Source organism: Heterodontus francisci, chromosome 1 (genome assembly GCF_036365525.1).
Source record: "Heterodontus francisci isolate sHetFra1 chromosome 1, sHetFra1.hap1, whole genome shotgun sequence".
Taxonomy (NCBI): Eukaryota; Metazoa; Chordata; class Chondrichthyes; order Heterodontiformes; family Heterodontidae; genus Heterodontus; species Heterodontus francisci.
This window is the reverse complement of record NC_090371.1, coordinates 124,915,070-124,930,859: the sequence shown is the minus strand read 5'-3', so window position 1 is coordinate 124,930,859 and position 15,790 is coordinate 124,915,070. Positions and strand designations below refer to the sequence as shown.

Genomic DNA, 15,790 nt, shown 5'->3' with positions numbered 1-15,790 from the left:
AGAGCGCAGAGTGAGATCTTGTCAAGGGAACTTAGAAGGAAAATTATCGACGTTCTTGTCCTGCAAGAAACCAACCCCATGATGATGCACAACTTATAGAATAAACATAAAGTCTAACTTGAACCAAAATGGCAATGTATAATCTAGTGTTGCCTGTGTCAACCGGGCACTTTATTTCCTGCAGTGCCCATCGCTCACGGAAGAGGATGGTTCTGCTTATTGAGTTCTGGTTTTGTCAAAGCCTCTGCCAACACACACGAAAAAGCTAAACATATGCAGACTGACCACTGGAGTAGATTTTTTTTTTATTTCCAAAATATACTTTATTCATAAATATCTGTGAAAAATACATTTCCAAACAGTTTCAAACAGCACCAAAAAATACAAACATTGCAAGGGAGATCAGTTTCCTTCATTACAATCATGAGTTGCCTCACAACCCTTCCATTTCACATTTGTCTTGCCATATACAATTTTACATTTTACAGCACACAAAATTTTCCCGATACAGTTCGAGGGGTTTCCCATGGATCCAGCCCCTCAGTTCAGCTTGGTCGGGGGATATTGGTTGAGTAGATATTGCATCAATTGCTGCAGCCTGCGAACCACACCCACTGCAAGCCAGAGCCATTAGAGGAGGCGCAACACGGTGGCCACGCCCAACCGTGTCGTCATAGGAGGCGGGGGCTATCTGGACCACGCCCACCCGTGCCGTCAGAGGAGGCGGGGCCCCGGAGCTCCGCCCTTTCCTTGGCCGCGCTGACAGCGGTTGGCAGCAGGAGGTGAGTGCGCTTGTGTTCCTGAGCTCTGGTTCCGCGGCCGCGTGGGGAGGAGACCTGGAGCTGGTCTCGGACCGAGTGGCGGCGGAGGAGGTGCAACTCAGCAGCAGGAGGAGAATGAGCAGTAAGCCGGCGGATTAGTTAACGGGAGGCCGCCTACTGGCTGGCCGCTGTTGGAGTAAACGGACGCCGGGCCTCAGGCCTCGCTCGAACACGTGGCTCGGCCTCACTCCATGTCATCGATGGGGAGCGAGGGTGGGGGTGGTTCCTGCGGCCGGGGAAACAGCGGCTGCTCGGGGTGGGTTGGATGGTGAATCCCGCTGCCGGGCTCCGGTTCAGGATGTTCCCTGTTCGCTGTCTTTTGAGCCTCGTGGTGTTTCAGATGCTTCCCTTACAGTGAATTACTCCCAGGTTTTAGTCGTGGGGAAGGATGAGGCCAGTCGATGAAAGTGGATCCGTGAAACGGAGCTGGAGGTTAGGTTTGGGAATTAAAATTGTGCAATTTTTTTTATTTCCCATCAAAGGCCATGGAGATTAGGAGAATGGAGGTTGTAAGCAGATGATCTGAACGAGGTGCAGTTAACATGGATACATGCGATTGGATAAATTGTAGGTGAGCATCGATATTCTGCGATAAAGTTAGATTTTTAAGTGGTTATTGTAAAAAAAAAGTGAGACTCATTGGAAGGCTTTTTAAAAATTTGCATAGTGTTGTTGGAGATGAATGAATTAAGATGGCGGATATGGCTGAATTAAGATGGAGGATTTGGCAGCATGGTGCAGTGAGTTAAACACTGGCTGTTCACCATGGAACCTGAATTCATCAAACCCCAAATGGTAAATTCCTAATAGAGAGGAAATTTTAATTCCTTGTAAAGTGAGTTTGATCAACTTGAGCAAGTACCTACACCAATTGGTTCGAATTTTGACATTAATTTTGCACTATTCCGCAGGCCAACAAATGATTAGTAGGTGGTAATGGAAAGATTGCTACAGTTGCACAATATGGGTGCTCTTCTGAGAATAGCACTGAGTCATATTGCCAGGAGACCAGAAGGAGCTTTACACTGTATCCAGCAATATTTTATGTGCTTTGGGAGTGTTTGATGCTGGGATTGCTGTCTGAAGTGGGGAATATCCAATTCCCTGGCTCAAACCCATCAACTTATGCACAATGACTGAGGGGAGGAAATTTTGCTTACTAAAACACCTGGGAGATGGGAAGGCTGGTAAAGTTTGTGTTTAAAATTAGAAAATATGCTGCAGGAATAAGCTAAGGAGAGATTGGGTAGCCATGCTACCTATCGCTGGTTTTGGCAGGATGCTGGTGGAATGAGAAAGTGGGGTTTGCCTCCAGAAGGGTAAAGAGAATTGGCGGTGTTCAGTCATGCCCTAGTAACACTTCAGATGTTGATGTACAAACTTGTTGCATAAGAGCATAAGTTGTTCCAGTTTATTTCAGCACATAATCTCTGCTGACACTTCAGTGCAGTACTGAGGGAGTGCTGCATTGTCTGAGTATCTTATGGATGAGATTTTAACCAAAGCCCCCTTTTGTCTGTTCTGATCGACGTTAAAAATCCTTGTATCACTATGCAAAGAAGCACAGTGAATTCTGAAAAGCACCAGAAAACTGATTAACTTGTAATTGTACTTATTACTTCTGTGGGTTACCTACATAACTACATTTAAAATGTAATTCAGAAAATGTGGGCTATCATGTGACTCCTTCAATTTCATTTGAAGTGCATTACCTACTGTGGAATGAGTCATGCTGCAAGGCCTCGATTTGATGATCTTTGCTGAGTTTGTAAATCTCAACTGTGGCAATGGGTTATAGGGTCAGTATGCTTTAAAGTAAAAGGGCAATGAATCTTGTTTTTACCACCCTGCATTATTAGTGACCAATTTATGCTCTTGGGTCAGGTAGTTTAATAAAGTGATTAATGTTTGTTTATATACAGGAAATGTATGGGATCGGGTGCACTATCTGGTATAAATGTCCATATACCTTTTTAAAGCTTTGCTTTTCTAAGACGGGCAGTGTCTTAAGTGGCCAATACAGAAGGATAGATCATTTTCTCTCAAACTCAAAGCAAGGGGATTGTTGATGCTTTGGATCCTGTCGAGTGGAACATATTTCTTTCTGGCTGTCCTTAATTCATTATTGCAAGCTACCTTTCAAGTCAAATAAGATCTGTGTAGATTCAAATGCAAGATTTCCCAGCTTAATTGTAGTTTTATTGAATTGATTTATGAAGACCTAAATTTGATAGTTTGCTGATTTATCTATAATTTATTTTCTCCATCTGCATAGGAATGAAAAAGAAGCAGAAATGATGGGCGTAAGAAGTGTGCATCTGAAAAGTTTGCCATGAGGTATGATTGGGGAGAGAACGATATGCCTCAAAAGTTTGAATTTTTTTATTTTCCTCACCCCTCCATATTGCCCATCTAAGACAGGCAGTGTCTTGGGTGGCCAACACAGAAGGGTAGATGATTTTCTCACTTCAAACCCAAAGCAAATGGATTGTTAGTGCTTTGGATCCTGTCATGAGGAACAGCTATATTCTGTTATCGACTGTAATTATCTGGGGAAAAAACTATTAAAAAAAAAAGTGGAGTTCACTGTAACACAAATTTTGTATTTTGGGTGGCTATCATCAGACCTTGCAAAGCACTGGATGCACTCTGGGTGAAGCCTTGTTTGCATGTGTTGGCAGTGGTGATCGTTGTACTACTGTGGGCTAGTTTGAACTTATTTCTGAAGGGAGAATTGATTGTTGTGAATTTCATGACTGTAGGTATGTGAATGGAGGTATATTCTGACATGCTCTGCGCAAAGCTCAACCAAACATAAAGCCAATAGATTTTACCAAGAAATAAAAACAAGAAATGCTGGAAATACTCAGCAGGTCTAGCAGCATCTGTGGAGAGAGCAGCAGAGTTAACGTTTCAGGTCAGTGACCCTTCAAAACTGACAAATATTAGAAATGTAAAAGATTTTAAGCAAGTAAATCAGGGGGTGGGGCAAGAGATAACAAAAGAGGTGTTGATAGGACAAGGTCACAGAATAACTGACCAGAAGGTCATGGAACAAAGGCAAACGGTATGTTAATGGTGTGTTGAAAGATGCAGCATTTGTACAGAGAGGGTGTGAATTGACTGTAAAGCACTCCATCACAAACATTTAAAAAAATTAAAAACAGAAACAGTGGGTAGGCACAGTAGAAACAAAACTTAAAAAATAAAATAAAATGTCCACTGTGGTTGACAGGGCTCTCACCCGTGTCTGGAATATTTTCCACACTCCTTCCCCTCCCTCCCAGAACTGCGACAAGGTTCCCCACCAGAGTCCGCATCCAAAGGATCATCCTCCACCACATCCAACGTGATGCCACTATCAAACGAATCTTCCCCTCTCAGCATTCTGAAGGGATCGTTCCCTCTGCGACGGCCTCGTCTATTCCACCATTACTCCCACTACCTCGTCCCCTTCCCGCAGCACCTTCCCCTGCAATCTTGGAGGTGTAATGCTTGTGCTTGGAGTGCATTGTGCTTTGCAGTCAATTCACACCCTCTCTGTACTAAAGCTTTGTCTTTCAGCACACCATTAACATGCTGTTTGCCTTTGTTCCATGACCTTCTGGTCAGTTATTCTCTGACCTTGTCCTATCAACACTTATTTGTTATCTCTTGCCCCAGCCCCCGCTTTACTTGCTTAAAACCTTTTACATTTCTAATATTTTTCAGTTCTGAAGAAGGGTCACTGACCTGAAACGTTAACTCTGCTTCTGTCTCCGCAGTTGCTGCCAGACCTGTTGAGTATTTCCAGCATTTCTTGTTTTTATTTCAGATTTCCAGCATCTGCAGTATTTTGCTTTTAGGTTTTACCAAGGCATGTGCTGAGTGCAAAACTGTCAAACTTATTAAAAACCCTGGTAAATAGAGTTGAAAATAGACAAGAGGCAGCACATAGGACTTGTAATTTGAGGCATGCAATACTGATAATTTTTACAATGTTGTCTGTTAACTATCCATATTTTTTTGTTCACACAGGCAATGTATACATTTGATAGGAGTGGTGAATAACTGACACAATGTCTTAAAAGTTGGATGAATGCTGTCCAATGAGGTACGAATAATCACATTTGCTTTTAGAAATGACACTTAACATCAGTACTGACTCTGCTGCCTTAGGGCAAACCAAAGTTTCAGCAGGGCTCAGAAGCCACGATTAGGCCTCTTATTTGCATGTGCGAATAGTCTCGCTTCTGCTTCATGCATGAGAAAAGGGCGACTCGTGTTTCTCCTTTAGCAAGATGGTGTCCGGCCAGCACGATTTGTGGCAGGTGTGTTTGCGCATGTATTGGGAGCAATTTTGGTTTCCAAACAGCACCCGACTATCAATCCAATTTCGCGCTCAGTATCTAGTGTCTTATGTTATGTGACCAGTGCAAAATGGCAGATCATTTTCTCTCATCCAAAGCAAAGCAGTTTGTGTAGCGTTGGATCCTGTTGGGAGAAGTGTTCTCCTCTGGCAATCCTTTGAACACAATACAGATTTTTAAATGATTAATACAAGAAATAGGCCATATGGCCCATCGAGCCTACTCTGCCGTTCAATACAATCATGGCTGATCTTGGGCTTCAATATAATGAAAATAGGAAGTGTAGAATCTCCATTGATTGTAAATTAGTTTATCATTTGAATTTGAAGTACCTTTACACCCGTGCACTTAGTGGAATAAATGAACCAGAAACAAGGAAATCGTGTTCCTAGAGAAATCGGGTATGGGAAGAAGAAAAATTCAAACACCAGAATGCATTAAAAACCCTTATTTCTACACCCCCTTTCAGCTTCGTGCATCTAAGACAGACAGTGTCTTAAATGGCCAAAAAAAGGGGAAGATGATATTCTCTCTCAAACACAAAGCAAAAGGGGTTGTCATTGCTTTGGATCCTGTCGGGAGGAACAGTTATTTTCTTTTCTGAGCTATAATTGTCTTTGGGGGGAAAAAATAACTTCAAACCCAAGTGCAGAGTTTACCTGAAACTGAAATCTTGGTTTGGGTGACTGGCGTCAGACTTTGCAAAGCAATGGGTGTCCTCTATGGGTTTTTCCTCATAGTTCATACTTGACCTGGTTTGTTAACCCCATCATTGAATTGCTGCTGGCACCTGTAAACACTGACTACTTGTTCAGGGCATCAAAAGGAGCCTGAATCCCTTGGAATTGTATCCAGAAAGGAGTTGATGGCTGAAGGAGAGAGAAAATTGGTCAAGTGCAGAAAATAGTTTTCCGTTATCTGAAGAGCTATTTAAAATTGCCGTATATAGCTAATTTTGTTTTGATACGTTCCTGGGATGAGTGTTGTTGGGAAGGCCAGCATTTGTTACCCGTCCCTAATTTCCCTAGGGAAGATGGCGGCGAGCCGCCGCCTTGAACTGCTACAGTCTGTGTTTTGTAGGTAAACTCTCAGTGCTGTTAGGAAAGGAGTTCCAGGTTTTTAACCCAGTGACAGTGAAGGAATGACGATTATAGTTCCAAGTCAGGATGGTGTGTGACTTGGAGGGGAACTTGCAAGTAGTGGTGTTCCCATGCATCTACTGCCCTTGGCTTAGGTGGTGGGTTTGGAAGTAAAGGCCTGCTTGGGTCTGTTTTAAAAAAGAAACCTGACCCGAGCCTGACAGAACCACTTCCGACCTGGCCCGAGTCCTTCCATTTTTTTCCTGTACCCGACCTTCAGTTAACTTGCCTTCCGTTTTTTACTTTCTTTCTGATCTGCATAAGCTTAGAATAACTAACAAAACCTTTCTAGTCCAAAAATTACATTAACAGTGGAGTCACTTACCTGTGATAGAGCGTGTCCGACCCGAGCCCGAATGCTGGACCGGAAGTGCGACCCAAACCCAACATATGTCGTCGGGTTCAGGTCGGGTAGCAGGCCTTTCTTTGGAAGGTGCTTTCAAAGGATCCTTGGTGAGTTACTGGAGTGCATCTTGTAAATGGTATATGCTACTGCCATTGTGCGCTGGTGGTGGAGGGAGTGAATGTTTGGTGGCTGGGATGCCTATCAAGGGGGCTGCTTTGTTGTGGATGGTGGTGAAATTCTTGTGTTGTTGGAGCTGCACTGATCCAGGCAAGTGAAAAGTATTCCATCCCTTACTTGTGCCTTATAGATGTGGAAAGACTTTGGGGAGTCAGGTTGTGACTTAACTGCCACAATACCCAGCATCTGACCTCTTGTAGCCACAGCATTTATATGGCTGGTACAGTTAAGTTTCTGGTCAATGGTAACCCCCAGGATGTTAATGGTGAGGGATACAGCGATGGTAATGCTGTTGAATGTCAAGGCGAGGTGGTTAGATTCTTTCTTGTTGCATATGGTCATTGCCCGGTAATCATGTGGTGGGAATGTTACTTGCCACTTATTACCTCAAACCTGAACATTGTCCAGGTCTTGCTGCATGTGGCCACACAGTGCCTCAGTATCTGAGCATTCATGATTTAGTACTGAACAATGTGCAAACATCTGCATTTCTGACCTTAGGTGGGAAGGTCATTGTGAAGCAGTTGAAAGTGGTTGGGTCAAGGACATTACCCTGAGGAACTTCTGCAGCATTGTCCTGGGGTTGAGATGATTGGCCTCCAACAACCAGAACTGTCTTTTCTGTTAGGTATAACTCGAACAGCTGGAGAGTTTTCCCTCTGATTTCCATTGGCTTCAAATTTATTTGACCTCAATGTTGTATTCAGTCAAATGTTCCAGGCCAGTCACACTCACTTCATCTCTAGTGTTCAACTGTTTACTCCATGTTTGGTCCAAGGCTGTGATAAGGTCTGGAGCTGAGTGCCCCTGGCAGAATCCAAACCAAGCATCGTGAGCCAGTTATTGCTGAGTAAGTGATGCTTGATAGCGCTGTCAATGAAACCTTTCATCACTTTGATGATGGAGAGTAGTCTGAAGGTGCGGTGATTGGATTTGTCCTGCTTTTTGTGGACAGGACATACCTGGGCAGTTTTCCCCATTGTCTAGTAAATGCCAGTGTTGTCGCTGTACTGGAACAGCTTGGCTAGGAGCACTGCTAGTTCTGCAGCACAAGTCTTCAGTGCTACATCTGGGATGTTGTTAAGGCCCTTAACCGTTGCTGTATCCAGCTGTTTCTTGGTATCATGTGGAGCGAATTGAATTGGCTGAAGCCTGATATTTATGACGGTGGGGACCTTGGGAGGAGTCTGCGATGAATCATTAACTCGGCACTTCTGGTTGAAGATGGTTTTCAGAAGTCCAGATCACCTTTTAAATCTGAAGCCAGAGGTCCCATCAAAGCTCTGGATCCTGTTCAAAGGAAGATTATCATCTGGTTGTTCATTGTTGAACTTGATGCATTGTTTCAGGCAAGATGTTAAAAATTATAATAGATTAGTTTTGAAGTGTAAAATCTCTGCACTGACTGTAACTATTGAATTAGGTTATAAATTCTAAATGACTTTTTATGTCCTTTCATTTTCTCAGGAATAGAATAAACTGCATCATAAAAAAGGAAATGCTTAAATAATACACCTGGAGGAAGATTGAGGTATGTGAAGGATCAAACACTTGAATGCATTGAAAACCTCATTCTCTACCCCTTCCAGCTTTGCCCATTTAAGACTGACAGTGTCTTAAATGGCCAATACAAAGGGGGAGATAATATTCTCTCTCAAACACAAAGCAAATGGATTGTCAATGCTTTGGATCCTGTCGGGAGGTACATTATTTTCATCATTGCTCATACTTAATGCATTTTGCAGAGGAGATGTTCACACAGCAACATTACCAGTTAAGAGTGAAAATAAGACTTGCATTTGTATAACAGCTTATCCGTTCTCCCAACCTCATTGTCTTTAAAGTACAGTGACATATAGGCAGATATAATAGCATGATCCTGCAAATAGCAAGATGAGCGACCAGTTAATTTTTTTTTTTACGGTTTTCTTTTGAGGGTGGAATCTTGTGCAGGGCAGTGAGTGGCTGAACCATTGCAAAAGAGTAAGGTCCAAGGATCAACCTCTGCTCTGAGTTAACATATTAACTGTTGTACAGGTTAGGGCACGAGTTACCTTTTCAAGTTAGGGAGGAGAAAATTGACTGAGGTTCCACTTCTAATTGCTGTCCAGCTATCCTGCTTGATGAATGAATATTGGGTAAGGATAGAATGGAGGGAGCAGATTGGTGACAGGAGCAAAAGAAAGCAGTTTTTAAGTAACTTAATACCCACAGTTCATTTTTCTAATGAATGGAATAAACTTAAAGCAATGCTTAAGAAATAGCACATCTGGAGAAATGTTGGCAGGTATGGACAGCAGGCAGACATCAAACACTTGAATGCATTGAAAAGCTCACTCATTCCAGCTTTGAGCATATAAGACAAGACGCTGTCTTAAATGATCAAAAACCAAGGGAAGGTAATGGCCCAGGTTTTGCAGTCAGCAGTGGAGGAATGGCGATGGCCATTCATTTCACTTTCAGCTGCCCATAGACTTATTGTGAGCTATTGTGTGTCAATTGACAGTAATTAGAGATCCTTTACAGCATGGCATCCCCTGGAGGAGATCTCTGCTGTGTGAGAACGCAGCAAGCAACAGCGTCTCTTCAACTAATTGTTTGAAGAATCTGATGGGAGATAATGGCTTTGACCTTTCCAATAATTACTTGGAATAAGTTGCTGCTCATCTAATATGGGATATTGATTAAGCAGTGTGACAATTTAGAGACAGTGGAGGGATTGAGAGAGGTGGTGGTAAGGTGGAGCCGGGTATCATCACACATTGGAAACTCATGCCACAAACTCCACTTCTTTGTCACCAACTCCATCCCTCTCCCTGACAACTGTCCGAGGTTAAACCTTGGTGTTTTATTTATTTTATTTCGAGATACAGCACTGAAACAGGCCCTTCGGCCCACCGAGTCTGTGCTGACCAGCAACCACCCATTTATACTAACCCTACAGTAATCCCATATTCCCTATCACCTGCAAGTCTTTTGGATGTGGGAGGAAACCGGAGTACCCGGCGAAAACCCACGCAGACACAGGGAGAACTTGCAAACTCCGCACAGGCAGTACCCAGAATCGAACCCGGGTCCCTGGAGCTGTGAGGCTGCGGTGCTAACCACTGCGCCACTGTTTTATTTGACCCTGAGATGAGCTTCTGACCACTTATTCAGGTCATCATTCAAGACCACCAATTTCCACTGCTGTATCATTGGCCGACTATGCCCTGCTTCAGCTCAATGCTGAAACCCTCATCTTTGCTTTTGTTACCTCTATTTGATGATTCCAGCAGACCTCTGGCTGCCCTCCCTTGTAAAGTTGATATCCAGAACTCAGCTGCCCTAAATTTTACCTTTTTGTTCACTCATCACCTCTCTGTTTGCCAATCTACATTGGCTCCTGGTTAAGCAATGTGTCTATTTTTCAAATTCTCATCCTTGACTTCAAATCCCTCCATGACCTTGTCCTTTCCTATCTCTAATCTCCAGCCCTACAACCTTCAAATATCTGCGCTGCTTCGATTCTGGCCTCTTGAGCAGCCCTAATTTTAATTAATGCAAGCTCTGAAATTCCCTCCTTAAACATCTCTGCCTCTTATTTCCTCCTTTAAGCCGCTCCTTAAAACCTATCTCTAACAAAGCAGTTGATTATCTGCCCTAATATATCCTTATGTGGTTCAGTGTCAAATTTTGTTTCATGCCGCTCCCAAGAAGCACTTTGTAATGTTTTACCATCTTAAAGGAGCGATATAAATACAAATTGGAGTTTTGGATCCTGTTGGGAGAAACATTTTTTCCACTTTTCCTTTGTATTGGATTTTTTCAGATCCCACGAAGTAGTGCTGTGAAAGTGATTAAAAATTGAGGACTTGCATATTTCTGTAGCACCTTATCAGGTCTCTTAAATATCTGTACTTTACATTGAATTTCTTCTGAAGTGCAGTGACATGTAGGCAAATGTTGCATCAAGATCTCGTATACCAATTAATCTCTCGTAGTATAGTGTTATGCCTCACTTTAAATTGGTGATCACCTTGCTCCTAATTTCCCTTCCCAATATTGGGCATCTAAGACAGCACAGCTTTGGTGACAGAGTGGATGGGGGCTCAAATTCAGAGCAAAAAATAGTTTTTTTGTATCCCATCAGGAAAAGTGTTCCTTTTACCTTGCTGTAATTTGAATGAAAAGTAGCACCTCCTGTGCACTTTAAAATACTACTTATACATATAGCCTTGGAAATTTTCTTTGTTAGAGTTTTTGTTCCGAATAGTCACAAATTATTTGAACAGTTCGAAGTTATTCCCTATTTGTGCAGTAGGCAACGGTGATTGCGCTCTGTTCTTGCAGTCACTGGTTGTGGACCATGATCATTTCAAACAGCTACTGAATTGATTTTTAAGTCGTCGTGTGGATTAGAATGTAACTATTCCCTTTTGATTTGTTGTGCCAAAATAACTTCAGTGTGTTTGGAAAAAATTGTTTTTGATTTGTAATTTTTTTTTTGCAGGAATAAAGGAGATGGAAGGATTTGAGACTTGACATTCTTGAACACAACTTGCCTTGATTTTGTTCACAATTGTAATTATTAGTTTCATCCATGTAATGTTTTATAGATATTGCAATTAATCATTTGCAACAATAAAAAGATAATAGGTGCAAAAAAAGTTGATGTATTATGTTACGACCAGGTGAGGAGGGGGTCTCGGGCACCCCTTTCACCCTTCGAGTTTGACTGCAACAGGGTATATTCCTTTTTTGAAACAGTGATTGTGCTTATCACCCCAGTGAGTGTTTTACCTTGTTCCTCTATGGTGATTGCAAAAGAACCAAACAGACAGGTTGTTTTGAGTTTAAACAAGAGATCTATTTTTTAAACTTCAACACTCTAACCTGATTTTAAAATGCTAAAAATACGCTACACATTCATGTACATATTCACACGAGAGTAACACATAGAAACAGATTTGGTGGTTAGATTAAAGTCCAGAATAAGTGGAACTTGAATACAGTCTGTAAATCCAGTAGTCCTTGGCTGAAGGTGTAGTCTTGAAGTCCTCGCTGATCAAAGTGCACTTTGGTTGGCTTGCTTTGCTTAGAGTCTTCCTGAAGGTGGAATTCGTAATTGATTCTTTTTCCCGTCGCTGGCTGTAGCAGCTGCTGTGCTCTGTTACTGCTCTGAGTCACAACTTTAGTTTCTTAAGAGATGAGCTGGCAGTCACATTCCAGTCACTCACCCTTTGTTTCTAAAGAGGTTTTTTTTGGGAATCTTCCAATGAAAGTCAAGGTGCTACTGCCCCAGGATGTCCATTCACACTTGGAGGAGGTTGTCTCTTGCAAAGTCAATGGATGGGAATGGCCTTGACAGCCATGCTAATGAGCCATTCTAGGTAATTCAGTCACTTGGAGCAAGCCATTGTCCTGGCTGAGCTTCTGTTAGACTTTTTGTCTCCAGTGCAATCTGGTATTTCAAATGTAAATGGCAGTGGCCATCTTTGGCTGCTAGTTTTTTAAAAGCTGCATTTGCTGACAACCCAACCACTAGGTGGTGCAGTACCAGCATATGTGCAAATACAGCCTTATCCACTGGAACATTACTGATGTCTCAGACAGCTGCCAGTAATAAAGATGGCGCTGTTCAAATCACAAAAAAATTAAAACCAAAAATCCCCTCAACATTGGCGATTGCCATCTCCCTCTCACCGCCGACAGTATCCCGCTCCCTCCAACCATCACACTTCTCCGCCGCTCCCTCATGCTATTACGCTTCTCTTTGCTGCTCTCTCCTCTGTCCATCTCGCCGCTTGCTCCCCACTGCCTTCCCTCAGCCACTCGCTCCAGGCCTTGCCGCTTCTCCCTGCCCCTCTGGTTGCGATGCTTCCCCGTTTGTGGGGGGGTGAGAATTAGTATCTGAATGGTGGGGGAAGGGGCAAGGCTCAGAGGGAGTGGCCGGGGGTGGGGAAGCAGCAAGGGTGGGAGCGAGTGACTGAGGGAAGGCATAGCAGGGAGAAGCGGCAATTCATGCAGTGATTGGGTGGGGGGGGCGGTGGAGAGAGAGCGGGGTACTGTTCATGTGAATGGAGACAGCAATTGAGGTGTGAGGCCGTCATAGTGTGGTGGTGTAATGCACGCACAAACGTGCATTCATGCTGGCAAATGTTCGCACGCACTGATGACATCCGTAATCACTCTGTTATCAGGAGTCAGTTCTTTAAAGTTGTCTGATTTTTCCATTAAAAGTCTAATGTAAGTTTCCAACCGATGAAATTAATATGTTCCATTTGGAATATAAGGTTTTCCTGACTATTAGCTTTCTTAAAGGTTTCATTAATTTGCGAAAAAAAGCTAATGTGGGATATATCCAGAGTGGAAAGTAAAGAAAGGTGTGAAAAAGCAAATAAATTATTTGACCTGGTCATGGCATTATCTACATTTGTTCCTTGAAAGTGAGACCTTCATTGACACCAACCTTACACTTCTTTTGGGCCTCCTTATCTCGAGAGATAATGGATACGCGCCTGGAGGTGGTCAGTGGTTTGTGAAGCAGCGCCTGGAGTGGCTATAAAGGCCAATTCTAGAGTGACGGGCTTTTCCACAGGTGCTGCAGAGAAATTTGTTTGTCGGGGCTGTTGCACAGTTGGCTCTCCCCTTGCGCCTCTGTCTTTTTTCGTGCCAACTACTAAGTCTCTTCGACTCGCCACATTTTAGCCCTGTCTTTATGGCTGCCCGCCAGCTCTGGCGAACGCTGGCAACTGACTCCCACGACTTGTGATCAATGTCACAGGATTTCATGTCGAGTTTGCAGGCGTCTTTATAGCGGAGACATGGACGGCCGGTGGGTCTGATACCAGTGGCGAGCTCGCTGTACAATGTGTCTGGGGATCCTGCCATCTTCCATGCGGCTCACATGGCCAAGCCATCTCAAGCGCCGCTGACTCAGTAGGGTGTACAAACTGGGGATGTTGGCCGCCTCGAGGACTTCTGTGTTGGAGATACGGTCCTGCCACCTGATGCCAAGTATTCTCCGGAGGCAGCGAAGATGGAATGAATTGAGACGTCGCTCTTGGCTGACATATGTTGTCCAGGCCTCGCTGCCATAGAGCAAGGTACTGAGGACACAGGCCTGATACACTCGGACTTTTGTGTTCCGTGTCAGTGCGCCATTTTCCCACACACTTGGCCAGTCTGGACATAGCAGAGGAAGCCTTACCCATGCGCTTGTTGATTTCTGCATCGAGAGACAGGTTACTGGTGATAGTTGAGCCTAGGTAGGTGAACTCTTGAACCACTTCCAGAGCGTGGTCGCCAATATTGATGGATGGCGCATTTCTGACATCCTGCCCCATGATGTTTGTTGTACACTATTGCAGGATATTGATGTATCTTATTTGAAAGGGCAGTGCTGACCTCCATTGGTTCAGACTTTGATATGAATCTTCAGGGAAGCTATATAAACGAGCTTGAATGTATGAAATAAAATGAAAATACTTCCAAGCAACAAAGCTGCATTTTTTTTTTTATTGGCAATTATTGGAGTCTCTTGGTTCTGTATGAACTTTTTGCTTTACATCTTTACGATGCACAATTTATTGTATTAGAATTGGGAATGTTAAAACTGAAGTGATTGAGGAGCATGTTCAGTTACTGGAAGAAAATGAATTAGAGCCAAAACAATCACTATAAGTACCTCCCGAAGTAACTGGATTTACACACTTTCCAGACTTGGAATTTGAAATGTACATTACAGAAAATGTTGCTTGTGTGGACCAAGTTCAAAGTGTTGCAGTGAATGAACTGTCAGATGAATCACCTGAAAAGAATCAACACTATGGGCTGAATTTTGCTGCAAGACCTGCTGCTTGAACTGAGGCAGGGTGGAGTGGGGAAAAAAGGGTGGGTTGGGAATTGGTATTTTGTGGTGGCCAACCAATTAACTGCCAGAAGGTGGAGGAGGTGTCCAGTAAGGTGTTGGGAAGTCACAATACCAAAGGTGCTGGTGCCATATTTAAAGGGCTGCCAGAACTCTGAAATCAGTCCAACCAAAAGAAGCCTTGGAAGACTTGAGAGAACCTGGGTGTCTCCACGGTTTAGTGATACCTCCCTGCAAGTTCTCCAGGGTGCTTAAGCAAGGCAGGAGTTCTCTTCAGAACGGGAGGAGGAGATATGCCCAGCAGACGAAGAAGCCCTGGATGGAGATTGTGAAGGAAGTCAGCAGCTATGGGGGCGTCTCTCGAATCGGGCTGTGGTGTCGCAAACAGGTTAATGATCTCGTGATCTGCAAGGTGAGTGCATCGCACATTGCTTTTCTTAGAAGCTTGCATGTGGCTGTGTAAAAGAGTGAGATTGCTAGCAAAGGAATGTCAAACCAGTCAGTGGCAATGGGACCAGGCAGCAGTATTGCTTGTCATACACTTAAGAAATAGGAGCAGGAGTAGACCACATGCTCTGCCATTAAATGTAATCATGGCTGATGTTGAGGTTTGAACTCTACTTTTCCGCCCACTCCTCATATCCCTTGATTCCCTGAGACGCCAAAAATCTGTCTCGGCATCTGACATGACAGCATCTAGTGAGTGGCCGCAGTCCATCAGAGTTGACTCCGCTGCTGCTTCTGAGTGGCTGCACGCAAGAAGCATTCCGTTGCACCATTGTGGACAGTCAGGCGACCACCAGCGTAGGTGTTGTACATGTGTCAGGTGACTAACATTGGTCATTTATGTGCTTGCAGGAGAAGACTGCCCACAATGCCAAGGAAAGGGCAAAGACAGGCAGTGGGGGGGGCAGCCGTCCACATCTGAGGAGGAGGAAGGACCCTCGGAGAACGCACTGTCACTTCGTTGCCCCGCACACTCTACCAAAGCAGAGACATTTATGTCAATGGGTATCTACTTGCAAGTAGATCTAGGATCACAACCTAGTGAGCACAGCACAGACTTGTCCAAGCAGCTGATGGAGGCTGACAGCCAAAGCCACTAA

The 15,790-nt window shown here is 43.7% G+C and overlaps 1 long non-coding RNA gene and 4 other non-coding genes across 7 annotated transcripts; all 5 read left to right on the top strand.

Annotated features, from left to right (window-relative positions):
- Positions 1–687: 687 nt before the first annotated feature.
- On the top strand, positions 688–11,481 carry LOC137372056 (uncharacterized). 3 transcript variants are annotated; one of them, XR_010975353.1, is made up of 7 exons: positions 688–782; positions 1,304–1,392; positions 3,097–3,158; positions 4,839–4,914; positions 6,644–6,762; positions 8,300–8,363; positions 11,325–11,481. It is a non-coding gene; the product is annotated as an uncharacterized lncRNA (long non-coding RNA). The 3 variants fall into 3 exon arrangements; XR_010975347.1 differs by lacking the exon at positions 6,644–6,762; XR_010975352.1 differs by lacking the exons at positions 688–782; positions 6,644–6,762 and adding an exon at positions 790–903.
- LOC137377707 (small nucleolar RNA SNORA26) lies at positions 2,803–2,919 on the top strand. The gene has a single exon (XR_010976467.1). It is a non-coding gene; the product is annotated as a small nucleolar RNA SNORA26 (small nucleolar RNA).
- Positions 3,226–3,345, top strand: LOC137377702 (small nucleolar RNA SNORA26). The gene has a single exon (XR_010976466.1). It is a non-coding gene; the product is annotated as a small nucleolar RNA SNORA26 (small nucleolar RNA).
- On the top strand, positions 5,642–5,760 carry LOC137377712 (small nucleolar RNA SNORA26). The gene has a single exon (XR_010976468.1). It is a non-coding gene; the product is annotated as a small nucleolar RNA SNORA26 (small nucleolar RNA).
- LOC137377699 (small nucleolar RNA SNORA26) lies at positions 8,424–8,542 on the top strand. The gene has a single exon (XR_010976465.1). It is a non-coding gene; the product is annotated as a small nucleolar RNA SNORA26 (small nucleolar RNA).
- Positions 11,482–15,790: the final 4,309 nt, after the last annotated feature.